Source organism: Rhagoletis pomonella, unplaced genomic scaffold (assembly GCF_013731165.1).
Source record: "Rhagoletis pomonella isolate Grant_MI unplaced genomic scaffold, Rhpom_1.0 Rhpom_scaffold_00006, whole genome shotgun sequence".
NCBI classification, from domain to species: domain Eukaryota; kingdom Metazoa; phylum Arthropoda; class Insecta; order Diptera; family Tephritidae; genus Rhagoletis; species Rhagoletis pomonella.
In genome coordinates this window covers 19898143-19912629 of record NW_023458560.1, presented here as the reverse complement: position 1 = coordinate 19912629, position 14487 = coordinate 19898143, and the positions used below count along the sequence as shown (strand labels likewise).

At 39.6% G+C, this 14487-nt stretch overlaps 1 protein-coding gene across 2 annotated transcripts in view; it reads right to left on the bottom strand.

The window, feature by feature from the left end:
• Nucleotides 1–14487, bottom strand: part of LOC118740478 (calcium/calmodulin-dependent 3',5'-cyclic nucleotide phosphodiesterase 1) — a 737853-nt gene that overhangs the window by 135407 nt on the left and 587959 nt on the right. The window lies entirely within an intron of this gene.

Below are 14487 nucleotides of genomic sequence, written 5' to 3'. Positions count from 1 at the left end.
ACATATATATATATTAGTTGGTGCCGTTTGGTATTTTTGTCGTTGTTGTCCCTAGCTAGATTTTGTTTGTTGGGTATTTGGATTGCGTGTATATTGTCCCTTGCAAGCAACCCCGCCGTCTCCACTGAGCCAGCCGGTTGCTTGGAATTTTTCTTGTCATCTCCCTTTTGTGCGTGCATTTGTTTATTTCGTTTGGCCCCCTTGTGTTGTTGTTGCGCACGGTAAGTGCATTTATTTGGGACATTAGGTAGGTCGGCTTTTGTAAACAAAAGGTAAGGTGACAAATTGGCGCCCAACGTGGGGCCCTTTTCACTGAAGGAGTGGAACAATTTTTTGGCGAGATAGACTGTGGTGATAAGCATAGCAAGGAGGTGGGATTTTCGTCAAAGGTTGGTGAGATTACACGAAATTCAGGTGAGAGAATTGTGGAAGATATATTGCAGTGACAAGTGCAGTGCCGGAAGGGTATACCCATACCCACACATCTACGTACATATTTTGTGAAGTGTGTAGCTTGGTTGTTGCCTCTCTATTTTGTTTAGTAGCGTTCAAATATAGTGTACATTAGGCTGGGTCGCATTTTGTATTTGTGGCATTAAGTTTGGTTTGGTATTTTGAATATTAATCTTTGTTTTAATATTGGAAAAAAAGCGCTTCAAATTAATATTCTGTGTGGTGGCGAGCCGTTTGCTTCGATTTTAGCCTTTTGTTCACATTGGATAAAAAAGTACGCTATATGTTGCATTTTAATAAAAATTAAATTAAGAAATACCTGAAGTTAAAAGAAAGACCACCCTAGTGGTAAACATATTTACATACATACGTACATTGGCCGCACCACTTTGTTTTGCGTGGGATCTATTGTATACATATATACATATACCTACATAGTACATACGTATATTTATTTTTACATATTGGTTGTTGTTTTTACATTTGCTTGTGCCGTTTTATTTAGCAGTACGTATTATTTTTGTTTTGTTTTTTTTTGTGTGGTTAGGCTCTACTAATGTCGCGCGTGATAGGGTCATTTTGTTGTGCCAGTATAGGACGACTAACAACCCAGTGGGCGCGAACTGGTCGGTAGTAAGCGATAACTGGTTTTTATACATAAAACGATTTTAAAAGTTTTGTTTTCGCGAGTTTTGATTTTCGGTCGTGTTTTTAAACTATTAAGTCGTCGTAATTTTTTTGGTTTTCTTTATTTTTTGGAAAATTTTGATTTTATTTTAAATATTTTGGGGTTTTCGTTACATTTTGATTCTTTCTTGATTCATACGACATGGAGATTAATCGGTTGTCGCAAGAGGAGTTGTCGTATGAGATGGAGGCTCGGGGTCTCCCGGTAGGGTCGGTCGACAATATGCGGAAATCTTTGCGGGCGTCAAGGTTGTTAGAGAGGAGAGGGTCGGTAGACCTCTTCCAGGACTACCCCTTCAGTTTCGAGGAGGATCGGGACGCGGTAGAGCAAAAGTTGAAGGAGGTCGAGTCGTTGATGAGCAAGTTGGCGAAGGGCGCGAAGCCGTCGACTGGGGCCAAAGCCATGGCTAAGCTAGAGTGGTGCTTAGCAAGGATAGGGCGCGCGAAACCCAGCAACGATGCGGAGTTGACGCAGCAGTCGAGTTTGAAGAGCAGGTTGATGCTTTGCTTGGCTGGCTTGCAGGAGGCAGTTGGCGAGGAGGACGAGCCGGAGCGGATGAGTGACCGAGAACGAGATTCGGCGGTACGATCGGCAGCGGCACCAGGCGAGGTGGCCGAAGAGCGGGCGTGCGGGTCGGCTGAACCGGTCGGGAGCGTGAAGCCGGAGAATCTTTCAAAGTGGGACGTGCGTTTCGATGGGGAGAAGTCGGGTCTTTCGGTGAACGCTTTTCTGGAAAGGGTAGAGGAGTTGAGTGAAGCCCGCGGTGTGGCCCCTGCTCAACTTTTCCGAGGCGCGGTTGATTTATTTTCGGGGAAGGCACTTCTATGGTTTAGGTCAGTTAGGCGCTCGCTAAGTAGTTGGGAGGAACTGGTTAGGGAGTTGAAGTTGGAGTTTCTGCCCTCCAATTACGATGACTTGCTGATGGACGGGATACGGCGGCGGACTCAGGGAGCGAATGAGTCCATCGGAGTCGGCTACAGGAGCCCCTGTCGGAGAGTAGGATGCTAGGGATAATTAGGGCAAATCTACTACCCTTTTACCAAACGCAGCTGGGACTAGTTTCGCCAGGATCGGTTGCGGAACTAGTCGCCTTGAGTAGAAAATTAGAGTCGGTTAGGTCGTCGGTTGAAGCTTTTGTCCCTCCACCAAGTCACAAGGCCAAGGGTCTGTTGGAGCCTGACTTGGCTTATGCCTCGGTGGGCTCGGAGGTCGCAGCGGTGGCAGATTCAACGGACTACGAAGGGTTTAGGGCGGGGCCTAATACCCGTTGTTTTAATTGCAAGCGGTTTGGTCATGTTTCAGCTGACTGTAGAAAGGGGATAAAGTGCTTCGGCGGTGGTAGGCCTGGGGCCATGAAGCGGGACTGCCCGGTGTGTGCAGCGAAGCGGAATGGTGCCCAGGGTACCCAGCGTAGTCCGAGTGGAGGTGGTCGGCGGAACCACAACCCGTTTAGGTCGGAGTCGAAGTCGAATAGTTGGGCGAATTCGAAGTCGAATGTTAGGTCGGAAAATAAGTCGGGAAACGGGAGGTAGACCCCTGGGACAGCAGGTCAGGTGGTCTTGTAGGGCGAGTTAGTAATCCTGCTAACTCCCAGCTGGCTAAAGTAGGGTTCGGTGGTTCAGATATTCGGTTGGCGTATTCGCTTGTCTCAGACGGCTTCGATAAGCGTCCGTATTTGGATGTGAGGATTTTTGGTTACACTTTTAGGGCGTTGTTGGATTCTGGTGCGTCGAGAACGGTAATTGGCCGGTTAGGTTGGGAAGTTTTCTCATCTTGGGGCGTTAGGGGGTCTTCATCGAATATTCCCTTGAAAGTTATCCTTGCGGATGGAGGCCATGTATCGGTGTTAGGTTCGGTTTCGCTGCCAATTGAGGTAGAGGGCAAGTCAGTCCTCGTTGAGTGCCTCATAGTTCCTGGCTTGCCTCAGGGCGTTATCCTTGGGGTCGATTTTTGGACCAAGGCGGGTATTATCCCGGATTTGATGAAAATGAGGTAGAGCTTTTCTCGGCCGGAACAGGACTGTTTGGCGGCGATAGTCGATCACTCCGAGGTAGGCAATAGAGAGGCTAGTGCTTTAGATGAATTAGTTGCCCGGGCGTTCAGGGCTATGCCAGAAGGGTTAGGTCGAACCCACCTTGTTGAGCATCGGATTAGGGTAAAAGCAGGAGTCGAACTTGTGACGCAGAGGTATTACCCGGTGTCTCCCGTCATACAGTCGCGTATAGACGAGGAGTTAAAAGACATGCTCGATAAGGGAGTAATTGAAAAGTCGCATAGTCCTTGGGTGTCCCCCGTAGTCATGATTAGGAAGAAAGATGGGTCTTGTAGGTTTTGTGTAGACTATAGGGTTTTAAATAAATGTAAAGAGAGAGATAGCTACCCCCTTCCTTATGTTTCGGCGACTTTGGATAAGCTGAGGGACGCCAGGTTCCTGTCCAGTCTGGACATTAAGTCCGCGTATTGGCAAATCGAGACCCTTTACCGCTTTTACGGTACCAGGAAGAGGTCTCTTCCAATTTAATCGTATGCCATACGGGTTGCATAACGCACCCGCAACTTGGCAAAGATTCATAGATTCAGTTATAGGTCCCGAATTAGAGCCCCATGTCTTTGTTTACCTTGATGACATCATTATCGTTACAAATAACTTCAATAAACATCTAGAGATTCTGCAGATAGTTTTAGATAGGTTAACTAAAGCGGGCCTTAGGTTGAATAGGGATAAGTCCAACTTTTGTAGGCCAGAGTTAAAGTATTTAGGCTACGTGGTAGACAAGCACGGTCTACACGTATACCCAGAAAAGGTTGAAGCGATGGTTAACATCGAAAGGCCCAAAAATGTGAAACAGGTTAGGTCATTTATAGGTACAGTGTCCTGGTACCGAAGATTTATTAAGGACTTTGCTGAGTTAGTTAGGCCTCTCACCGAATTAACAAAGAAAAACCGAAAGTTCGAGTGGAACGAAGATTGTGAACGGAGCTTTAGGGAGGCGAAGGAGCGCCTGGTGACAGCACCCGTTTTGAGCTGTCCAGATTTTGAGAAGCCTTTCACAATCCAGACAGACGCGTCTGATTTCGGTATAGGAGCAGTTTTGACCCAAAGATTTGAGGACGGTGAGAGGGTTATAGCATATTTGAGTAGGTCCCTGAATAAAAATGAGAAAAATTATTCGACGACAGAGAAGGATTGTTTAGCGGTCTTGTGGGCGGTCGAGAAATTGCGTCCATATGTTGAAGGCGCTAGGTTTACTGTCGTCACTGACCACTATTCTTTGGTTTGGCTGAACAACTTGAAGGATCCTTGTGGTAGGTTAGCGCGTTGGGCGCTGAAGCTCCAGCAGTATGACTTTGAGATTGTCCACCGGAAGAGAAAGGAACATGTGGTTCCAGATATGTTGTCCCGTAGTGTGCCTGTTGCTGAAGTTTCCACTAGTGACCCCTGGTTGTCGAAGATGATTCGGTCTGTAGAAAAGAGACCCTTATCGTACCCAGCGTGGAGAGTAGAAGGCGGCTGCCTCTACAAATTCGTTAAGTCCAAATTCCCCTCTATTTACGGTGATTCTTTGGATTGGAAAAAGGTTGTTGGTCGAGAGGAGAGGGCTGAGATTCTCAGTAAAAGTCATGATGACCAGTTGGCCGGTCACATGGGCATCCGGAAAACTTTCGCTAGGGTTGCACAAAATTTTTATTGGCCGCAGATGAAGGCGGATATCGCGAAATATGTTCGAAAATGTAAGATTTGTCAACAGGTGAAGCCTGATAACACACAGCCAGCTGGGGGGTTTGTTGAGAGGTCCAAGGCAATCGAGCCTTGGGAAATGATATGTGTTGATCTGGTAGGGCCCATGGTGAAGTCGACACAGGGCTACCAGTATATTTTAACGGTCGTGGATTACTTTTCGAAGTTTCCGCTGTTGTTTCCCTTACGGACTGCCACGGCGAAGGGCGTCTGTAAAATCTTAGAGGATCAAGTGTTTCTTTTGTTTGGTGTCCCTCGGTCGGTGGTCTGCGACAATGGACCCCAGTTCAGGAGTCGCGAACTGCGGGGGCTCTGCGGTGCGTATGGTGCCCAAATCCGGTACACCGCCCACTATCACCCGCAGGCTAATCCGGCCGAAAGGATAAACCAGATAATTAAGACAACGATTAGAGCTTACGTAGCGGATAACCAAAGGAGTTGGGACCAGCAATTAGCAAAGGTAGCGTACTGTATTAGAACAACGCAGCATGAAGTGTTAGGAGCCACGCCATACTTTGTAAATTTTGGTAGGGAAATGGCGTTGGAAGGCAGTTGGAGATATATCGAGTCATTAGGAGAGCAGGAGAGAATTAATTGTGAAGAAAGAGCAAAGAGACTCGAAGAGATTAGGTCTAGCGTTAGAGTGAGATTAGAGGAGGCCAGTGCCAAGTTAGCAAGAAATTATAACCTTAGGAGAAGAGATGTGCAATATATGCCAGGAGAATTAGTTTGGAGGAAAAATGTTGTATTATCTGATGCAGCAAATTACTACGCGGCGAAGTTAGCGCCGAAATATATAGGACCTTTTATAGTGAAGAAGAAGGTGTCGCCATGGACTTATGTCCTGGTAGACGAGTCAGGCAAAGATAAAGGGACATGGAACGTGAAGGAGTTAAGACCATATAGGGACAGTTAGGAGATAGGTATTTCACAAAAGAAGGCAAGCTTTCTTTTTAAGGAGGAAGGGGTGGGGTTGTCGCGTACTGGCCGCAACAAAATAAACATTTGTTTCCCCTTTGTTCTATTTACCTATTTCCTTTCACTCCAGCCGATAGGAGTGAGGTCTGCCGACACTCAAGTGTACATATGTGTGTACATACCTAAATAAATAGCAGAATGAGCTCAAGTTGAGCGAAATAGTTGTTTGTCGGTGGAGCGCCACCGCAAAGGGGAAAAGACTCCATTAGGGCACTCCGCCCAAAAACGGTGCCGACCGAGGGTAAGAATGTAGGAATTAGAGATGACGCGAAAGACCGTAGTAGGGGTGTCGCCTTTGCTCTCACCTATTGCGGCACTTTTGTTGTCCGCTGTATGATGGCAATGGCAAGTCCATGGTGTTGTTTGTGTGCGCCGTGGTGGCGACCGCTAAAGCGCCCAATTCGCTTCTAGAATGATCGGGCCGGCGCCAATTGATCGGGCACTAACAACACCGGCGCTGACACTCCAACGGTTTGCGTACCGGTGCGTAGGTTGCGGCCTGGCTCGTGACTGCATGCCGGGGGAGTTCTAAGCTAGCTTTGAGAAAGGCAAGACCCTTATTGCGAGCGCGAGTGCTTTTATACATAGTAGCCCAGTAAAATTAGATAAATCTGTTTAGTGCGAGGTGTTTAAAATTGAATAAAAATTCGGTAAGTGCCAGGCGAGGCACTTAGATTGCAGTAGCAGCAGCGATTAGTTTCGAGGAGCAGCGCCAGTCGAGGCGTGGTAAAGTCGGCACCGGATTTGGGAGCCACATTCCCGAGGAGCACCCCTGCGGTCGGAACGCCCACCGACCGCCGATAAGTATCGTTTTCTTTTGTTGTGTCATGTATTTAGGCGTTATTGTTGTCGGCAGGCTTCCTCTTATTGTGTTTCCCTTTCCGATCCTGTTTAGCATCCTGAACCCTGAGCCCAGTCATACAGGCGGGTTAAAGATATCCCCGGAGGACGGGCGGTAGTGCGAGTGGGTTCGTAACCTTTTGGTTGGACCTCACCTCGGGTGCGCCCCAAAAACAAGGTTTTGTCTTTTTAAATCTTCGTGTTTAAAAATTTTCTGTTTAGCTAAAATTTTCGACCCACCCTATTATTACGTACATATATATATATTAGTTGGTGCCGTTTGGTATTTTTGTCGTTGTTTTCCCTAGCTAGATTTTGTTTGTTGGGTATTTGGATTGCGTGTATATTGTCCCTTGCAAGCAACCCCGCCGTCTCCACTGAGCCAGCCGGTTGCTTGGAATTTTTCTTGTCATCTCCCTTTTATGCGTGCATTCGTTTGGCCCCCTTGTGTTGTTGTTGCGCACGGTAAGTGCATTTATTTGGGACATTAGGTAGGTCGGCTTTTGTAAACAAAAGGTAAGGTGACAACACTAACACAAATTTGTTCTTCTGCCAATAAATAATTAAATTTCCAGTGCCGCTTATTTGTGGTGGTGCACAAATCAATACAATTACATAGATAAACAATTTGCCACATTCTATTATAAAATAAATATTTGCTTCCAATTTACAATTTACATTTCAAGTTCTATTGACCTGTAGTCAATGCTTTTGTTGCTGTTTTTATATTTTATTTCATAGTGATTGGTTAGATTGTTGTAATAGTATTCGGTGCAATGGCGCTGTCGTTCAAGGTGACGCAGTGTAGGCCGGGACAATTGTTGTTTCTGTTGGTTTTGTTTTTGTAGTTGTTGCAGTTTTGTATGTTGTTTGCTCTTAACGGCAATAACACTTGACGCATCACTGGACCATTGACTGTGAGAGGCTGAAGAGCAGCCACTAAAAATACACATACATACATACATATATTTCCTTTTATTTGTCCATTTACACTTACTTGCACATACATACATACAAATACATAATGTATGTATGTTTGTAGACAGACGAACCAAAGGTTAAATAATAAACAGACAGAAGGTTAATTTTTACTAAGATCTGTGAGATAAATGAAGTCAATAGACAGTGAAACAAGTCGATTTAGGGCCGTTTTCTCATCTAACCTTTAGTTTACCGGCCACTTTATCGTCCCGATATACGAGTTTTCGTTTTCTCATCAGCGCATTAAATTCTCGAATCGATAAACTGTTGCTCACCCGATGCAACCTTTAAAATTTGTACCCAACTTTAAATTTTGGTTTGGTTTTGGTTCATGAGCCAGCTATATTAGATATTTCAACCAAAGGTTTTGGTTTTTGCTAACAGTTGCTCTTGCTCTATATTTGCTTATGTTGCATTGCCAACCTTTGAAATTATATGACGAATGTAGTGAAGTTTCACTCTCGGAACTGTAGTGAAGTTTCACTCTACGAAATAACAAATTTATTTTTACCGGTAAGATAAGAAAATTAAAACACTTTAAAGTGAGGAACAATTTATCTGCCCTGTTAGTAAAGGCAACTTTACTGCTTACATTAGAAAATGGCCCTTAGTACACTTGAGTGGAACTTGTTTTTAAGAAAGCGTTGAAGTGTTAGAGAAATAAATACAATATCCAAAAAAATAACAGTGAGAATGATAATGGTAAGGTTATGTAGAAAATTGTGTAATAGACACAAATAAATTAAAATTAAAAAAATGACTTTGAAATGTATTACACCGTACAGCACTCGGCTGGGTATTGGACCAAACCAAATTTTTTTAAGACACTGGGTCATAATTAAAAAAGTAAGTTCTCGGTTTTTCGAAGTTAGCCTCCGAAATCGAGATATGGGCCTTCGAAGATCGAAATTGGACCTTTGGTAAAAAATTATTTTTAATTATTGCATGTAAAAAGAAAAAAAAGTAAAAACACAGACATGGTCCGCCTTTTTCTCTTATTTATATGGTATATAACTTTTTTTGTTAAAGCTTATATTACAGGTGCTATAACGGGTCAAAAGTCAGATCTTCGAAAAATTAAAAACTCAATATTTTTCGAAAATTTTGAACAGATTTTTAAAGGATTCATACCGTTGTAAAGGTGATTTAACCTCCTTTCTTGTGATATGCATATTTATATACTTCGAATACACAAATTTGAGAAAAAACACATTAAAAGGAAAAAATACCTTTTTTGTATAAAAAAAGTATTTTAAACAAAAAAATTACTAACTGATTTTTAAATTAAATTAAATTAACGCTTAAAACACTATAAATTATTTGTTCTATTTAATAATAATTTAATTAATAATTTTTTTTATACGAAAAAATTTGTATTTTTTTCCCTTTATGTGTTTATCCTCCAATTTTTATATACGAAGTATACAAATATGCTTATTAGACGAATTTACAACGATCCCAATTATTTAAAAATCGGTTAATATTGTTTCAATTCTCTTTTACAACCCCAAGTGTGAAACGTGACGTGACGTGGCGTCACGTGACATAAATTTCCATCGTTATATTTTTGTTAATAATGATTTTAAATTAATTTTTAGCGCAAATAAAACATGTATTTTATGTAGAATATACTTTATATTTTGACTTTAGCGCCAATTCAGGGTCAATTTATTAGAAATCTATGATTTATTATGTTTCAACCACATACGCCAAATTCGAACCAAATCGGACCATAAATACGGTTTTTCGAAATATCTCGACCTTGGCACCACCTAGGAAGACCATTTTATGCAAACATGATTCTACTTACATAGCCAGTATATATTTTAAAAAGCAGACAAATCGGCCCGTAAATACGTTAGATATAAAACTTTTATTTTTTTTTTGTCGTGGTAGACCTTCCGCTGGAAACACCCATATGCAATAATTAAATATAATTTTTTACCAAAGGTCCTATTTCGAACTTCGAAAGCACATATATCGATTTCGGAGGCTAAATGCGAAAAACGGAGAAATTATTTTTTACCTATGACTCGTTCTCTTAAACAAATTGGTTTGGTCCAATGCCCAGAAAAAAGTTGATTTTGCCGTGAAGTGCCATTTTGCATTCTCTAATAACGCAGAATCCTAGAGATCATAAACATAACGCTAGTGACTCCACAATGCCAACATAGCCACAGTACTTAGATAATTGGCACATATCGGAAAAGTTCTATTTTGGAATCATTAATTCAATCTGAGAAAGCGAAAACTAATAGGAGTCATCCCTTAAATTCCTAAAAGCCTTGTAAACCTCGTAAAGCTCGTAAATTTACGAGCCTCGTAAAAGAACTGTCAAAATTTGTATGGAGCTCTATTTACGAGCCCCTCGTAAATTTACGAGGCAAATTTGGTGCGCAAATGACCTCGTAAACTTCAGTGTTGCCGATGGGCTGAAGATTTTTTACTAAAATGTATGATAAAATACTGAAAGCAAATGAAAAAAACGGCGCTGTTATAAAAAATACTACAAAACAAAGATTTATTCACAAAACCCTTTTCAACCTGTCAAACAGTCACTTCACGCACCTGTTTACACATTTTCAAAAGGGGGCGTTCCCGTAACAGCCCCGTAAACTTACGAGTTTTACACAGTTTAAGACTACGAGTTTAAGGGAATCCCCTAAATGATTTTTAGAAATCCTTGCAAAACGAGCTTTAGCAGATTTTCATGGCAATTCTGGCTGAGATAGTAAAATGTCTTTCGTAAGACATATGGCAAGATATATAGCTCGAAAGATTTTTGTCATTCTATCACAAAAGTCTTGGAAAAAAGCTCTCTCATTCACCACTTGTGGTGAAAAGCTATTTTGAGAGAAATCATTTGTATATCATTTAGCTTGAGACGCTCCAACAGTCGCAATGGCCGAGTGAACAAAGCACAGGCGTGCTATTCGAGAGATCCGAGTTCGAGTCCTTGAGTAGTGGATTTTCTTTCCTATTTTTAATTTACATTTTCTCCTTTTTTAATTGCACTTAATCTTTAAAAAATTATTTTATGTATTTTTTTCTTTTTAAAATTTTTTTCTTTCATAATTTAATTTTCTTTTTAACCGCCTTCACAAAAAGGAGAAAGGTTATCAAATCGTCGGAATATTTATTTTTAGTTTTTATTTCATTTAATTTTTTAAAAAAAATTTATTTATTTTTGCTTTATTTTCGCTTAGTTTTTTTAATTTAATTATTTTATTTGTTAGTTTTTGTTGTTTTAAAAAGAATACTGTTTATATATATACTTTTATTTAATTTAATTAAAAAAAACCTGATTGCAAAAAGGCCATCAGCGTTACGCTAAGACCTCTTCCTTGGTTTAGTGAAATTAGGTATTTTTTATCTTTTTATTTGTAAAAAGCATAAATCGACCATCTTTGGTTTCTCTATTTGAGAGAATGTTTTCTTACTCACTGATATTTGATTGATGGATAATTTTGCTGGACTTTTCGGTGAACAAAACTAAATTCTCGCCCTCTTTTGATTTTCTTCATATCACAGCAACAACTTAAGTAATTAAACAACAAGCATGTTGCAGCAGAGATCCCTGTAATGCCATCATTCAAGAACAAAACCCGATAACGGCTAACTCGCTTTAACATTTTCCCAAAGAGTTGCATGTAACGGTAATGTTGTTACGCACATATAAAATCCATAGGGAAATCAGGAGTTACAAGAAGTCGACAAAAACGAAATTAACACGACTAAAAGTGCATATTGCGTGCGTTTGTTGCACGTAGAAGATTATAGCTGTCGAAGCTGTTCCGAAGAAGTCAAAGAACTAAGCACACAGTGCAATCCAATTAACAGCATAGTTGTTACAAAGAAGGTAATTCCTGTGAAAGTGGTGCGAAAAAACAAAATTACAAAGAAATTGGCTTGTACAATACATACATATGTACAGCCAGAGGCGGATTTACCGTAGAGGCAACATAGGCAGGTGCCTAGGGCGGAAAAATTTGAGTTGAAATTTTTTTTCAAGTTAGCTGCACTGAAAGTAGAATTTGTGTTTGTACATTTTAAGAGATTAATTTGAGATTCAATTACGCAATCAGAAAATAGGACAACACTGTAAGGAATTTTTGAGATTATAACCTATCAAGTGAAAAAAGTTGAAAACCTTAACTCAAGGCAAATACCACCTTTTCATCTTAAATTGTTATAAAAGTTTAGTAAATATCATAAATTTCAATATTACTATTTACTGCTAATCGTTCCAAACTTGGTACTTTTACCTAAAAATATTTTTCTTATCGGAAAAAGGGCGGAAAATTCTGAATTGCCTAAGGGTGACAAATATTCAAATCCGCCACTGTGTACAGTACATACATATATATATGTACGCGTTATGGATTGAAACATTTTCTCTTGAAATTGCATGCCAAAGCTAATTGAAATGAATTGGCAGTGCAAGATTGTGTAAATGGAAGAGAGGGCAATTGGGATTCATCCGCAATAACGCGCTGCTATACTCAATTCCAGCACATACTGCTTTTGATGAAGAGAAGTACACTCACTGGAGTAATTCAGAAAAGCGGAAAAGTACGTGTGTTGAAATGAATACCCTGCAGAGAAAACCGCAACTAAATATGTAGTCAATTTCAAAATAATTTTCTTTGTTTAAATTTAAACTTTTTCCTGCATCAGAATAGCATGTTTTTGAAAGTACCGATTTCATTGGTGGAATCTTTTCCTCCGATCACCCTAATATCATTTGACCTTAAGACGATGGAGAAAATTTAGACAGCCACACAAAATTAACCACCCAGATGGAAACGCAAAGGGCTGCAACCATATGAAATAGCCATCATCCCTCTTACCAGGAGGAGAGCTCTGCTAAGCATTTTTTATAACACTGAGTAAGACAATTGTCAATTCTGGCATCTATCTTAAAAACTCTTTTCTGTCTTTCGAAAAACTAATTGAAAGATTCGTTAACGAGTTCGTGTTTAGCGTTGTTATGTTTGTCTTCTAGCAATCAGTTGTCTAAAAATTAAACTAAATAAACAAATATATAATTTTCTTTTTAAAACTAAAAGAAAATTAAATTAAAAGAGAAAAAGGTTTTTAAAAATTAAATGAAAAAAAATAGTTTTCTTTCATTCTAAAGCTCAATAAAATTGTTGAATACAAAAATATAAAATTAAAAAATAAATTTTATTAAAAAATATTAAAAAGATTAATAAGTTCTTAAAAAAGACATATATTTTTTTTTAAAACAATAAAATCTTAAATAAAAAAAGAAATGAAAATGAAATTGAAATTAAAAAACGTTTGTAAAAACTAAAAAGAAAATAAGTTTCTAAAAATTAAATGAAATTAAAAAAGTATTTTTCTTTTTGGAACAGTAAAATTTTAAAATTAAGGAAAATTAATAAAAAATAATAATTAAAAGAAAAAGAAATAAATAAAATAAGTTCCTAAAAAATTAAATGAAGTAAAAAAAAAATTTATTTTTAAACAATTAAATCTAATAACTAAACAATAAATAAGTTCCTACAAATTAAACGACGTATAGGTATTTCCAGACGTCACGAACGTGACAAAACGTACAAAAAGGAAAAACATTTGTTTTCTTTTACTTCTTTGGACCCTTGTGTAGCACATAATTAGTTCTTTATTTAACTGAAAAAAGAAAAGAACGAACCGCATGGTCCTTAAATACATATACGCAATTAAAGAGAGAGACGTTATGTGACAAAAATAGAAGTTGATTTTTTTCTTTTGTTACGAAATCGCGTGGGAAACGTAATGTGACATGGCGTGACGTGAAATAAATTTCCATCGTTATATTTTTGTTAATATTGCTCTTAAATGAATTTTTAACGCATATAAAACATGCATTTTATGTCGAATATACTTTATATATTGACTTCAGCGCCAATTCAGGGTAAATTTTTTGGAAATCTATGATTTATTATGTTTCAACTACATACGCCAAATTCGAACCAAATCCGACTATAAATACGGGTTTCCGAATTAAATATCTCGACACTGGCGCCACCTAGCAAGACCATTTTTCGCAAAAATGTTTCTGCTTATATATGTTTAAAAAGCAGATAAATTGTTCCATAAATACGTTAGATATATGATTTTTTTTTTTACTTTCGCAGTAAACCTTCCGATGGAAACACCCATATGTCGTAATTTGTGTTCGTACGATTGCCGACTTTTTCACGTCTGTCACAATTCGACCCCTCATCTATCGTATGGCACGCCAGTCCCTTGCTCACTCGACCATTACGACTGACTGTTGGAGCAGCGCGAGCAAAATGATACAATGTTAAAAGTGCTTTTCGCCATGAAAGTTGGCAAGAGAGCTTTTTTTTTGTGCCGGGATAAAGAAAGTCTATCAAACTATCTTGCTTACTGTCTTACGGAAGATTTGAAATTATCTTAGCCAGAATTACTAGGTTGATGGTTAGCAGCAGTTTGGCCGGCAAATCATCCTTCGTTGGATGTACACCATGATAGTCTGGCGAATAGAAACATATGGAACATTGGCACGGTCCGAGAGGACAGCCTCCAAAATAGTGAGTGGATCACTTACGAGACTTCCGAGGCGGACTTCAGAGGTTTACGACCGTAATACATTCGGGCGCTTACTTCACATAGTCATCGCACAGACTGGGGGAGGAAATAATTGATTCAAAAACTGAGGCAGGTATTTGATCTGCATTCCCAAGAGGGAATGCCCCATCATCTTCCAAGTAGCATTTGGGCAGACATGTGTCTTCAGAGACATTTAAACCGCCAAATCTTAATGTTAATTCAAATG